At 40.9% G+C, this 13,120-nt stretch overlaps 1 non-coding gene across 1 annotated transcript; it reads right to left on the reverse strand.

Moving 5' to 3' along the window:
* Positions 1-5,371: 5,371 nt before the first annotated feature.
* Positions 5,372-5,478, reverse strand: LOC137225653 (U6 spliceosomal RNA). Its single transcript, XR_010943959.1, has one exon. It is a non-coding gene; the product is annotated as a U6 spliceosomal RNA (small nuclear RNA).
* Positions 5,479-13,120: the final 7,642 nt, after the last annotated feature.

A 13,120-nucleotide genomic window follows, 5' to 3' on the forward strand; every position in this document is an offset into this window, starting at 1 on the left:
TGAGGGCTTCAATTATCCTGAGGGCCTCTCTGAGCCCTTTGATATCCAAATTATTCCCTTTCAAAGGGCCTCTGAGGCCACTATTGCAGCTGATTTTCCATTCTTCAGTTGTTAACTGGTCTAACTCTGCCAGATACTCATTTCTCAATGTAAGTCCCCCAACATCACTTACTTGAAATCCCCCATCTTCTGTAAAATTTGCAGTTTCACATTTCAGTTTGCTTTGTTTTTGCACTGGAACACTGAGCGTTGATACCCTGGGTGGCTAGATGCAAGGATTAAGCAGGAAATCTCTAACAGCAGACATCTTATAACTGGTCAGTTAAATTAGTGAATATTTTTATGCTGCTATATTCTAACAACTTTGTAACTGCTGTGAGTCAAAAAAAATATATATTCAGATAATCAGAAACCCCTAAACATCAAAATGTTAGCAGCAGTGATCCCTAAGCAGTGGTATTTTGGGTAATAAAAATAACTCACACTGAATGCTCACTGTGCATTGCATGCAAAGCACTCTGCAAGCATGACCTCATCTAGTATTCACAGAAACCCCCTGAGAGAGACCATTATTTCTCTCTTTTCAAATGAAGCACCTGAGGTTTAGAAAGGTCAACACACTTACCCAAGGTCACACTGGTAAGTGGCAGGGCTGGGATTTAACTCGGCTAACTGACTTCAGAGCTCAGGCTCTTAACCTTGCACTTTTTTGTATTTGCTTCTTTCATATATATAAAAAAAATTATTACATAAAGGGGGAAAGGGGGTTATTTTTTAAAACCACTGTGTACAACTATCACCTTGTACACCTTTTCAAAGTCATACTCCCTAATCTGTTTATGGTCCATTTGATAAATATCACCTATCAAAGCTTATTTCTCTGGGGTTTTATTAGAACAGGCACTTAAATTTCTTTTAAAAAGTGAACTTTTTTTTTTTTTTTTTTTTTTTACGGTACGTGGGCCTCTCACCGCCGCGGCCTCTCCCGTTGCGGAGCACAGGCTCCGGACGCGCAGGCTCAGCGGCCATGGCTCACGGGCCCAGCCGCTCCGCGGCATGTGGGATCTACCCAGACCGGGGCACGAACCCGTGTCCCCCGCATCGGCAGGCGGACTCTCAACCACTGCGCCACCAGGGAAGCCGAAAAGTGAACGTTTTAGTCACAGGTTTTTAACCACTAGCCAATATCTCCGGCTAGAAGCCTGTGGCATTTGTTGTTTTCAAAGTCCCTCTTTTGGCAAGAATACGAATTCACCTCTCTCTCCTAAGTGCCTCCACATTGAGGGCCACAAAAAAAGAGCTGAACGAAAGAGGAAGGACCAGAAACTGCATTCTATCCCACAGGGGACAGGAGAGATTTAGAATTTGTATTTACTCATTTGTTCAGTGGATTTTAAGTATTATCTGTATAGGCTTCCATTCACTTTATGTTATTAATATTAATACTTTATTCATAATATTTATGTAGTAATGTGACTGTATTAAAGTTCTCCAGAGAAACAGAACCAGTAGGATATATATAGATATGTATAAGAGGAAACTTATTATAAGAATTGGCTCAGGGCTTCCCTGGTGGCACAGTGGTTGAGAGTCCGCCTGCCAATGTTGGGGACACGGGTTCGTGCCCCGGTCCAGGAAGATCCCACATGCCGTGGAGCGGCTGGGCCCGTGAGCCATGGCCGCTGAGCCTGCGCGTCCAGAGCCTGTGCTCCGCAGCGGGAGAGCGGGAGAGGCCACAACAGTGACAGGCCCGCGTACCGCAAAAAAAAAAAAAGAATTGGCTCATACAGTCATGGAAGCCAAGAATCCCACAATCTGTACAATCTGTGGTCTACAAGCTGCAGAACCAGAAAGGCTGATGTTGCCATTCAGTCCAAGTCAGTAGGCCTGAGAAGCAAGGGGAGTCAATGGTGTAACTCCCAGTCCATGGGAGGAGTAGAGGGTAAATAAACCCCAGAGTCTGAAGGCCCAAGAACCAAGAGCACCAATGTCCAAGGGCAGGAGAAGATGAATGACCCAACTCACAATGAAAGAGAATTCACCCTTCACCGTTCAGACCCTCAACAGATTGCCATCACCAGTGTGGGTGGGCATTAACCAATCTTCTTTACTCAGTCTACTGAATCAAACCCATCTCTTCCAGAAGCATCCTCATAGACACACCCAGAAATAATGTTTATTCCAGCTATCTGGGCATCTTTTAGCCAAGCTGACATATAAAATTTAAAATTAAGCACCACAGTGACCTTGGAGAACTCTGAACAGCCCAGAGCTTAGGGAAACCACTTATGTCAGACTGTTCAAAAATGCCAATAAGGAGCCTTGAGTAGCAAAACTATAAGACCAGAAAGATGTTAAGAGTAGGAATGGAGGTGAGGCACACTTCAAACAGACTTTGGGAATGATAAGAAGGTGATGGAAAGAATACAGTCTTAGGAGGCAGCTGGAAGAGGGCAGTACTCCCAGACCTCCCACCCTGTGTTCCCCCCTCCCCATAACAGTGTTGGCAGCAGCTCTGTGGCAGCATAGGTGGTAGCCAGTACAAAGGGAGCTCGTCCCAGCTCTGGCGCCATCAACGCTGGAGCAACTTGACATATCAGACACTACATGTTATAAAACTAATAGCAGAATCCCCAGTGCCTCACATAACTCCCCGTAATAGCATCAGGGCTTATTGGAGACTGGTTAGATTTTTCAGTTTTCTTTCAAAGAAGTCAACATATTGTAGACTAATATCTGGACTGAGTAAAAATTATTGTAGACTAATATCTGGGCTGAGTAAAAACATCCATAGTAAAAACTATGGATGAAACTATCTGGACTCCAAAGGATAAAAGAAAGAATTTCTTGATAGTGAGATATGGCCTTATTAGTACCCAAGGCTGGTGAAGCAATAGTATGCTGTATTTACAGAGCTTATATGTACACTTTTATATGATTTTTCCATTTTACCTTAACTGATTTTTATTGAGCACATATTTGAGGGATTTTATATTTATATAATTAAGCCCATCAGCTTGTTTATACTACTTTTATATTGCTCTCACATTAATATAGTTCACAGTCCCAGAGCATGCCCTGTGTGCCAAATACTAAGTTGAAGACTTAAATTAGAAGTCTAATTTGTCTAATGTAGTAGACATTAGACTTAAATTCAACCCAATAGCTCTAAACTTATTGCGCTTTATAACCAGAATAATCCTTTCTCATGTCTTATAATTTTGTATTCTTTCTGTAATTTCATTTTTTTTTTTTACAGTGTGTGAAATGAGGCATGGGTCTAAGTATATTTATCTCCATACCAATAATTAGTATGTCTAAGAGCAGGAGTCCACAAACAATGGCTTGTGGGCCAAATCTGGCCTGCTGTCTGTTTTTGTAAACAAAGTTTTATTGAAACAGAGTTACACTCATTTGTTTACATATTTTCTACAGCTGCTTTCACACCACAAAGGCAGAGGTGAGAATTTGCAAAGCCGAAAATATTTACTATCTAGCCCTTTACCTAAAAATACTGATCACACAGTCTCCCAAAGCAAAAGAAATCAAAGCAAAAATAAACAAATGGGACCTAATCAAACTTGAAAGCACAGCAGAAGAAACCATCAACAAAAAGACAACTTACAGACTGGAAGAAGATATTTGCAAATGATGTGACTGACAAGCGGTTAATATCCAAAATATACAAACAGCTCATACAACTCAATATCAAGAAAACAAACAACCCAATGAAAAAATGGGCAGAAGACCTAAATAGACGTTTTTCCAAAGAAGACATACAGATGGCCAACAGGCACATGAAAAAAAGCTCAACATTGCTAATTATTAGAGAAATACAAATCAAAGCCACAAGGAGGTATCACCTTACACCTGTCAGAATGGCTATCATCAAAAAGTCTACAAATATTAAATGTTGGAGAGGGTGTGGGGAAAAGGGAATTCTCCTACACTGCTGTTGAAAATATAAATTGGTGCAGCCACTATGGAAAACAGTATGGAGTTTCCCTAAAAAAACAGAATTATCACATGAGCTAGCAATTCTACTCCTGGGTATGTGTCTGGGAAAAAAAATAACTCAAAATGATACATGCGCCCCAATGTTCATAGCAGCACTATTTACAACAGCCAAGATGAGGAAGCAACACAAGTACCCATCAACAGATGACTGGCTTAAGACATGGTACATATATACAATGGAATATTACACAGCCATAAAAAAGAATGAAATATTGCCATTTACAGCAACATGAATGGACCTAGGGAATATTATGCTTAGTGAAGTAAGTCAGACAAAGACAAATATTTTATGATATCCCTTATATGTGGAATCTAAAAAATAATACCTGTGAATCTACATGCAAAACAGAAACGGACTCACAGACACAGAGAACAAACTTATGGTCACCAGAGGGGAGAAGAAGTAGGGGAGGGACAAATTAGGACCATGGGATTAACAGATACAAACTACTATACATACAACAGACAAGCAACAAAGATTTACTGTATAGCATAAGGAATTATAACCAATATCTTTTAATAACCTATAATGGAATATAATCTGGGAAAAAAAAACCTCTCAATCACTATGCTCCATACCTGAAACACCACAGTTCAATTAAAAAAAAAAATCTGAAGGGGAAAAAAAGTAGTGATCACATAATTATTTCTCTTTTCATTGTTTATATCTCATCTCATTTGTTATTGCTTTTTAATTCTTTTCTGAGTCACCATATGAAAAGTACCAGACAATGTAAAAAAAAAGTTTTTAATATTTTTAAAATTTAACTCAAACTTTTCCTTTACTGACGTTTACTGTTTTAGATTATATTAATTAAATGTCAAAAGTTGCTCAAGTGAAGAGATATAGATGAACAAACTAATTGTAGTTGTTTACCGTTACTATAGCAATAGTTAACAAGCAACAATACCTCATTGCCATACAATAATAGGCACTTATTTAGATCATGCCTCTGCTGAGGGTCTAAGCTACTGGTCTAAGCCGGGCCAACTCGTACCACTCTTCCACATGGTACTAGCTGATAAGAGAGTACCACTCTCCTATCAAACCTCTTCCTGGGACCAGGAGGCTACCCTAGGTAGGATTTTCTCATGATGGCAGAAACCTACAAGGTTTCTCAAAACCTAGACTCAGGACTGGCACAGTGACACTCTCACCACATCCCATTGGCCAAAACAATTCACAAGGTCAACCCAGATTCAAGGGGCAGGAAACTATACTGCAAAGTCACATAGCAAAAGGCAAGGCTGCAGGGACAGATGAAGAACTGTAGTCCATGAGACAATCTATCACACGTGGGTACACATGTGAACTTTAAAGTACATTTGCATTTCTACATGATATAATTTTTTTTTAAATATGGAACGCTTCACGGATTTGCATGTCATCCTTGCGCAGGGGCAATGCTAATCTTCTCTGTATTGTTCCAATTTTAGTATATGTGCCGCTGAAGCGAGCACATCTACATGATATAATTTTAATATTTAATCCTGATGAAGGTTCTAGGAATTAGGTATTATCATTGTTGCCGTTTAAGAATGATGAAGCTGAGTCAGGGCTTCCTCCTTGCCCAATGTCAAACAGTCTGGAAGTGGCAGAAGAAGGACTGAACCCAAGCCTATTTCCAAAGGCTTTTCCTCTGGGCAGTATTTGCATTATTAAATTTGTCTAGTGAGGCGGCAATGGCTACGGCCTGGTAAAATTCAATCCTTCTTGTCCATAGTATAGGACTGTAGCTACTCAGGTGCTATAGACTGAATATTGGTGTCCCCCCAAAACTCATATGTTGAAACCTAATCCCCAAAGTAATGGTATTTGGAGGTGGAGCCTTTGGGAGGTGATTAGGTGATGGGGACAGAGTTCTCATGAATGGCATTACTGCCCTTATAAAAGAGACCCCAGACAGCTCTCTCACCCCTTCTACCATGTGAGGATACAGTGAGAAAACAGCTATCTTTGAAGCCAGAAGCGAGCCCTCACCAGATATGGGATCTGCTGGCCCCTTAATCTTGAACTTCTCAGACTCCACAATTGTGAGAAACAAATGTTTGTTGTATAAGCCACCCAGTCTCTGGCATTTTTGTTACAGCAGCCCGAATGGAGTAAGACACCAGGCCCCAGTGTGTGGGAGTCCAAACCGACCAAAGTGAGCAGAAGTGATGTGTACCACGTCCAGGTCAAGACTTGCTCACTTGCTTTTCCCCTTTGGCCAGGTGGGTGAAGACAAGGCTGTCCAATGAGCTTTCTGAAATAATGGATGTATTCCACGTCTGCACTATCTCATATGGTATCCCTTAGCCCCAAGTGAACACTTGACGTATGGTTAGTACAACTGAGGACTTGAATCTTTAATTTAACTGGCTCTAATGCCTCTAAGTAAAGTAATTCTAATTAAGTTTGTTATGGAATTCAGTAAATTGAGGATTGAGATTGAAAACAGATGGAAAGGAGTTGGAAAATGTAAATGTTCCCTAACTTGGTAGAACTGTCTGGCAGAGGTCAAATAGTGGCCAATACTTTGGGAAGAAAAATAAGGTATCTAAAAGAAACAAACTCTTGATATAGTTACAGTTTGATATTTCCAGTTTCCTTCTGATTGGGTAACAAATTAAGCTCCCTTTTACTACAAAATTAATTCACCTCTCTCACTGGTAAATAATTTATCATTTTGAGGCAACCTGACATACTATACGCAGGCATAAAGCCACTTTTTCTAAAATCCACTGGTTCCCTGGAGCAGCTGTATCTCTTATTGATATTTATTGTAACCCAATACTCCTAATGGTTGTGAAATTCGGCTTGTCTGAGCACTTTCAAAACAAATAACACCAGCGTAGCTCCCAAACACCACTAGCCATCCATCACTTGCAAGACAGTCACCGTGACCAGCACCCTGCTTTAGGGATGGGTTTATGCTACAGTTCTAGAAAACAAGCTTTTACCTTTCCAGTGATGTGGTGAAAAAACCTGGAGCATACACCCTCAATTGGCTATTAACATTTTTTTTGAGTTTTATTTTTTATACAGCAGGTTCTTATCAGCTATCTGTTTTATACACATCAGTGTATACATGCCAATCCCAATCGCCCAATTCATCACACACACACCCCCCACCGCTTTCCCCACTTGGTGTCCATACATTTGTTCTCTACATCTGTGTCTCTATTTCTGTCCTGCAAACTGGTTCATCTGTGCCATTTCTCTAGGTTCCACATATATGCATTAATATATGATATCTGTTTTTTTCTTTCTGACTTACTTCACTCTGTATCACAGTCTCCAGATCCATCCACATCTCTGCAAATGACCCAATTTCGTTCCTTTTCATGGCTGAGTAATAGACCATTGTATATATGTACCACATCTTCTTTATCCATTCATCTGTCAATGGGCATTTAGGTTGCTTCCATGAGCTGGCTATTGTAAATAGTGCTGCAATGAACACTGGGGTGCATATGTCCTTTTGAAATATGGTTTTCCGTGGGTATATGCCCAGTAGTGGGATTGCTGGATCATATGGTAATTCTATTTTTAGTTTTCTAAGGAACCTCCATACTGTTCTCCATAGTGGCTGTATCAATTTACATTCCCACCAACAGTGCAAGAAAGTTCCCTTTTCTCCACACCCTCTACAGCATTTGTTCGTAGATTTTCTGATGATGCCCATTCTAACTGGTGTGAGGTGATATACCTCATTGTAGTTTTTTTTTTCTTCTGTACACAGGCCTCTCACTGTTGTGGCCTCTCCCGTTGCGGAGCACAGGCTCCGGACACGCAGGCTCAGCGACCATGGCTCACGGGCCCAGCCGCTCCGCGGCATGTGGGATCTTCCCGGACCGGGGCACGTACCCGTGTCCCCTGCATCGGCAGGCAGACTCTCAACCACTGCGCCACCAGGGAAGCTCCTCATTGTAGTTTTGATTTACATTTCTCTAATAATTAGTGATGTTGAACAGCTTTTCATGTGCTTCTTGGCCATCTGTATGTCTTCTTTGGAGAAATGTCTATTTAGGTTTTCTGCCCATTTTTTTGGATTAGGTTGTTTGTTTTTTTAATATTGAGCTGCATGAGCTGTTTATATATTTTGGAGATTAATCCTTTGTCTGTTGATTCATTTGCAAATATTTTCTCCCATTCTGAGGGTTGTCTTTTCATCTTGTTTGTAGTTTCCCTTGCTTTGCAAAAGCTTTTAAGTTCCATTACATCCCTTTTATTTTTGTTTTTATTTCCATTACTCTAGGAGGTGGATCAAAAAAAATCTTGCTGTGATTTATGTCAAAGAGTGCTCTATATTTTGCTCTAAGAGTTTTATATAGGGTCCAGTCTTACATTTAAGTCTCTAATCCACTTTGAGTTTATTTTTGTGTATGGTGTTAGGGAGTGTTCTAATTTCACTCTTTTACATGTAGTTGTCCAGTTTTCCCAGCACCACTTATTGAAGAGGCTGTCTTTTCTCCATTGTATACCCTTGCCTCCTTTGTCATAGATTAGTTGACCATAGGTGCGTGCGTTTCTCTCTGGGCTTTCTATCCTGTTCCATTGATCTATATTTCTGTTTTTGTGCCAGTACCATATTGTCTTGATTACTGCAGCTTTGTAGTATAGTCTGAAGTCAGGGAGTCTGATTCTCCCAGCTCCATTTTTTTCTCTCAAGATTGCTTTGGCTATTTGGGGTCTTATGTGTCTCCATACAAATTTTAAGACTTTTTGTTCTAGTTCTGTAAAAAATGCCACTGGTAATTTGATAGGGATTGCACTGAATCTGTAGATTGCTTTGGGTAGTATATTCTCACAATATTGATTCTTCCAATCCAAGAACATGGTATATCTCTCCATGTGTTTGTGTCATCTTTGATTTCTTTCATCAGTGTCTTATAGTTTTCTGAGTACAGGTCTTTTACCTCCTAGGTAGGTTTATTTCTAGGCATTTTATTTTTTTTGTTGCAATGGTGAATGGGATTGTTTTCTTAATTTCTCTTTCTGATCTTTTGTTTTAGTGTATAGGAATGGCTGTTAACATTTTAATCGTGAAAGCTGGTGAGGATTTGAACCCACTGCTCACTTGCATACTTGCACATGTAGAAATCAATTACAATTGAAAAGAATATTTAGACATTAGCACCTGAGAAGTGTGATTGCTTTTTAGCTTCTGCTTATTTTCCATACCACCAGAAAAGGTCACGGTGATGAATGTGAATGGCAGTGAGCCCTCACTACTGGGGGGATGCCAATTTTGGGGTGGTGGGAAGGCTGATAAAAGGCAAGTCCATGGGCTTCCCTGGTGGCGCAGTGGTTGAGAGTCCGCCTGCTGATGCAGGGGACACAGGTTCGTGCCCCGGTCCGGGAAGATCCCACATACCGCGGAGCGGCTGGGCCCGTGAGCCATGGCCGCTGAGCCTGCGCATCCGGAGCCTGTGCTCCGCAACGGGAGAGGCCACAATGGTGAGAGGCCCGCATACCGCAAAAAAAAAAAAAAAAAAAAAAAAAAAGAAGGCAAGTCCGTGACTCCGAGGATAATCCATGCTGCTGTATCCACTCTCAGGTTTCTCAGCGCCTCCTTTAGAGGACCTCTTTCCTCCCTGTGGCGCCTGTGACTAGGAGTCAGAGCCAGCTCACATTGTGGCTCCTCCTCTTATTAGCTGAGTGGCCATGAGCAGTCCCCTCTCTGAACCTCATTTTCCTTCTCCATGTGAGGATTAAAGGGACTAGCGCAGATCAAGTGTGTAGCACATAGTAACTGCACATTGTGTAGTATTCCACCCATGGAGCTGTTATTTCTGGAGACTTCTCCATCCTCCCCCTCCCCAACACCACCCCTTATGCATACAGATTTCAGCGCCACATGGCAATTTACTCATTCTTAAAACCTCAAAAGTCGTTCAACCAAAAACAGCCTCATAACATAACTGAGAGACATCTTAGGAAGCAGATGAAAAGGAAGCTACACTAACAATGTACACAGGTCACTCTGGTTACGGATCAGAGAGATGGGAGATTCGTATGTTCTCCAAACAGGTCTTAACCAAATAGCTCTCTCTGTCACCCTGGGCGGAGATTGCTATTTTCCTTTCTTATGCTAATGCTTTCAGTAATAAACTGCATACCCTTTTATCTTGTAAAACAAAATCATCATGACCTCAGAAGGGATGAGGAATCCTGGGCCCTCCACCTTCTTCCTATTAGTTACCTTGGATGTATGTGATCTGCACTTTTGTCTTATGCTTGAGATATAGATATTGGACATGACTGAGGCCTGCCTTACCTGAAGCTTTCTCCAGGGGGCCCAAATCCAAGGCCTTGATTCTGATCAGGACTTTCAAATATTGAACACCTGGTGCTTATCAAGGATCCACCAAGACACTGGGTGAGATCACAGAGGACAAATGTGCCCTTCTGCAGCCTCACTTCTCAATTTCCCTGCAAGTCACTCTCCTCCTCCTTGCTTACTTCTGGTCCAAAGTTATGAGGAAGATGTCAAACAGTGAGAGGAGTATTTAAGATGTTACCATGCAGGGCTTCCCTGGTGGCGCAGTGGTTGGGAGTCCGCCTGCCGATGCAGGGGACGCGGGTTCGTGCCCCGGTCCAGGAAGATCCCACATGCCGTGGAGCGGCTGGGCCCGTGAGCCATGGCTGCTGGGCCTGCGCGTCCAGAGCCTGTGCTCCACGGCGGGAGAGGCCGCAGCAGTGAGAGGCCCGCGTACCGCAAAAATAAATAAATAAATAAATAAAAAAGATGTTACCATGCAGACGGGCTCACAGTATACAAGCATTTATAAAATACTTCTATGAACTGGGTCTCAACGGATTACGTTTGCCCGTGACAAATTTTTCCAGCAAGTCTTCTAAGATTCTTCAATTGTTCTGTCATCACTGCTTTCAGCCAGGGATCCTAAGGACAAGAGTCTCTGAGAGGATGGAACACAAAAATGCCAAGGCATGTGCGGCAAACACAGCTGCCCAGCAGGTATCTGTGCTCCTTTCCCTAAGTGTAGAGCTGCTAATGGAAGCAGCTGCCCAGCCAGGGAACATTTTTCCTCTCCTCCACACACACCCCCACCCCAATCTTTGCATCTAGATGTAGCATGTGACATTTTCCTACGAAGGGGATGTGAACAGAAAGGATGTGTCACTTCCTGGCTAAGATAGTTAAAAGACAGTGTGCCTTCTCCACATTCCTCTGGATGTCGAAGCTCAGGGTGACATTGGAAGGCACATGTCAAATACGGTGGAGCCACCAAATGGAATAATTCTCAGTCCCTGAATCACTTCTCAGAGGAGAGGAGACTGCCTTCCTGGGTGTTCCCCACACTGAACTATTTAGTGAGTGAGAAATAAACTGAATCTACTGCAGAAGCTGATGTTATCATAACTATATACCATGAGTTTTAAAAAGGAAAATAAACAATACGATCCTATAACTGGCATCTGGCCACTGTTGTAGCGTACATAGGTAAAAGAAACAATTTAATTGCATTAAAAGGTACTTAACTCGCACGTGTTTGGCAAGAATGTAAATTGGTACAATTACTGTGAAACACTGGCAAAATCTACAGAAGCTGAATCTTTAAATATTCTATGACCCCAACTACATATAATCCCATCAGAAATATGTGCATATGCTCATCAGAAACATGTACTAGAATGTGGCCTATACATGCAATGAAATATTGTCTTACAAAAGGAAGGAAATTCTGACACATGCTACAACATGCGTGAACCGTGAGGACATTATGCTAAATGAAATAAGCCCGTCCCAAAAGACTCATAAAAACAGAAAGTAGGAATGGTGGTTGCCAAGGGCATGAGGAATAGGGGGGTGTTGTTTAGTGGAGATAGTTTTGGTTTTGCAAGATGAAGAGTTCTCGAGATTGGTTTCACGACCATGTAAATGTACTTAACGCCACTGAATTGTTACTTCAACATGGTTACAATAGTAATTTTTACGTTATATGTATTTTACCATAATTAAGCATAAAAACAAAAACATGTATCAGAATGTTCAGAGTAGCACAAATTATAATAGCTGGAAACTGGAAACTAACCAAATGTCCTCCAACAGTAAAATGAATAAATTGTGGGCTGTTCACCCACTGCAATATTACACAGCAATGAGAAATGCATGACCTGTGACATGAAACAATATGAATAAATCTTACAAACATAATGTTAAGCAGAAGAAGCCAGACGAAAAAGATATATACTATATATGAGTCTATTTATATAAAGTACAAAAACAGGCAAAACACTTCAATTATGTTAGAAGTCAGGATAAGAGGGTGGGTAATGACTAAAAAGAAGCCAAGTGGAGCCAGGGGGGCTGTTTTTGTATTATTATTACCTTTTAAAAAATTTTTTAATGATCTTAGTCAATTGCTATAATACGTTTCTAAAATTTTCTATGTCCTCTCAAAAAAAAGAAATTACAAACTCAAGGGGAAAAGATGTCCAAGAGTGCATCCTTCTTGCCTGAGGGCAGCAGAACCTCTGAAGCAGCTGAGGCAAATGAATTTAAATTTGTATGTGAATGAGCAACACAAATCAAGACACCTCAGAATTCCTTATTGTTCCACAAATGGTCCATTGTATACAAATTACCTACTTCATCATCAAATTACCATTCATCTAGGAGCACCAACAAGAAATGTGTTTAACAAGTAAAATTCTATGGTAATTTCACACTCAACAATGCCTTGTGTTCATAATTTCAATATTAGATCTGATTGAATATGATTAAATATGGTCTGTGCGTTCCAAAACGGGTTGCAGGATGGGTCTAAATGAACTCATTAGTAGCTGATGCTGTAGAGAGCTTTCTAAATGCTAATGTTTAGCTGCCTTTGGCTCATTAATTAATTTAAAGATTGCATAATTATCAAAGCTTTCAATTCAAGTACATCTACCACTTTTTATTATTGGATGATGCTTATTTGCCTGTGAGCATAAAAAATTATGTCACCCAAAGATATGGAACACAATACCAAATGATCATACAGGTTATATATTTATTTGCAAAGGAAAAAAGCAAAGTCAGAGGGGGATGCTCACTTGATCCCATGAGGAGTTGGGACCACTACAAATCCTTGTCTCCAAAACAGGAGCGAT

The sequence above is a fragment of the Pseudorca crassidens genome, chromosome 5 (genome assembly GCF_039906515.1).
Source record: "Pseudorca crassidens isolate mPseCra1 chromosome 5, mPseCra1.hap1, whole genome shotgun sequence".
NCBI lineage: Eukaryota > Metazoa > Chordata > Mammalia > Artiodactyla > Delphinidae > Pseudorca > Pseudorca crassidens.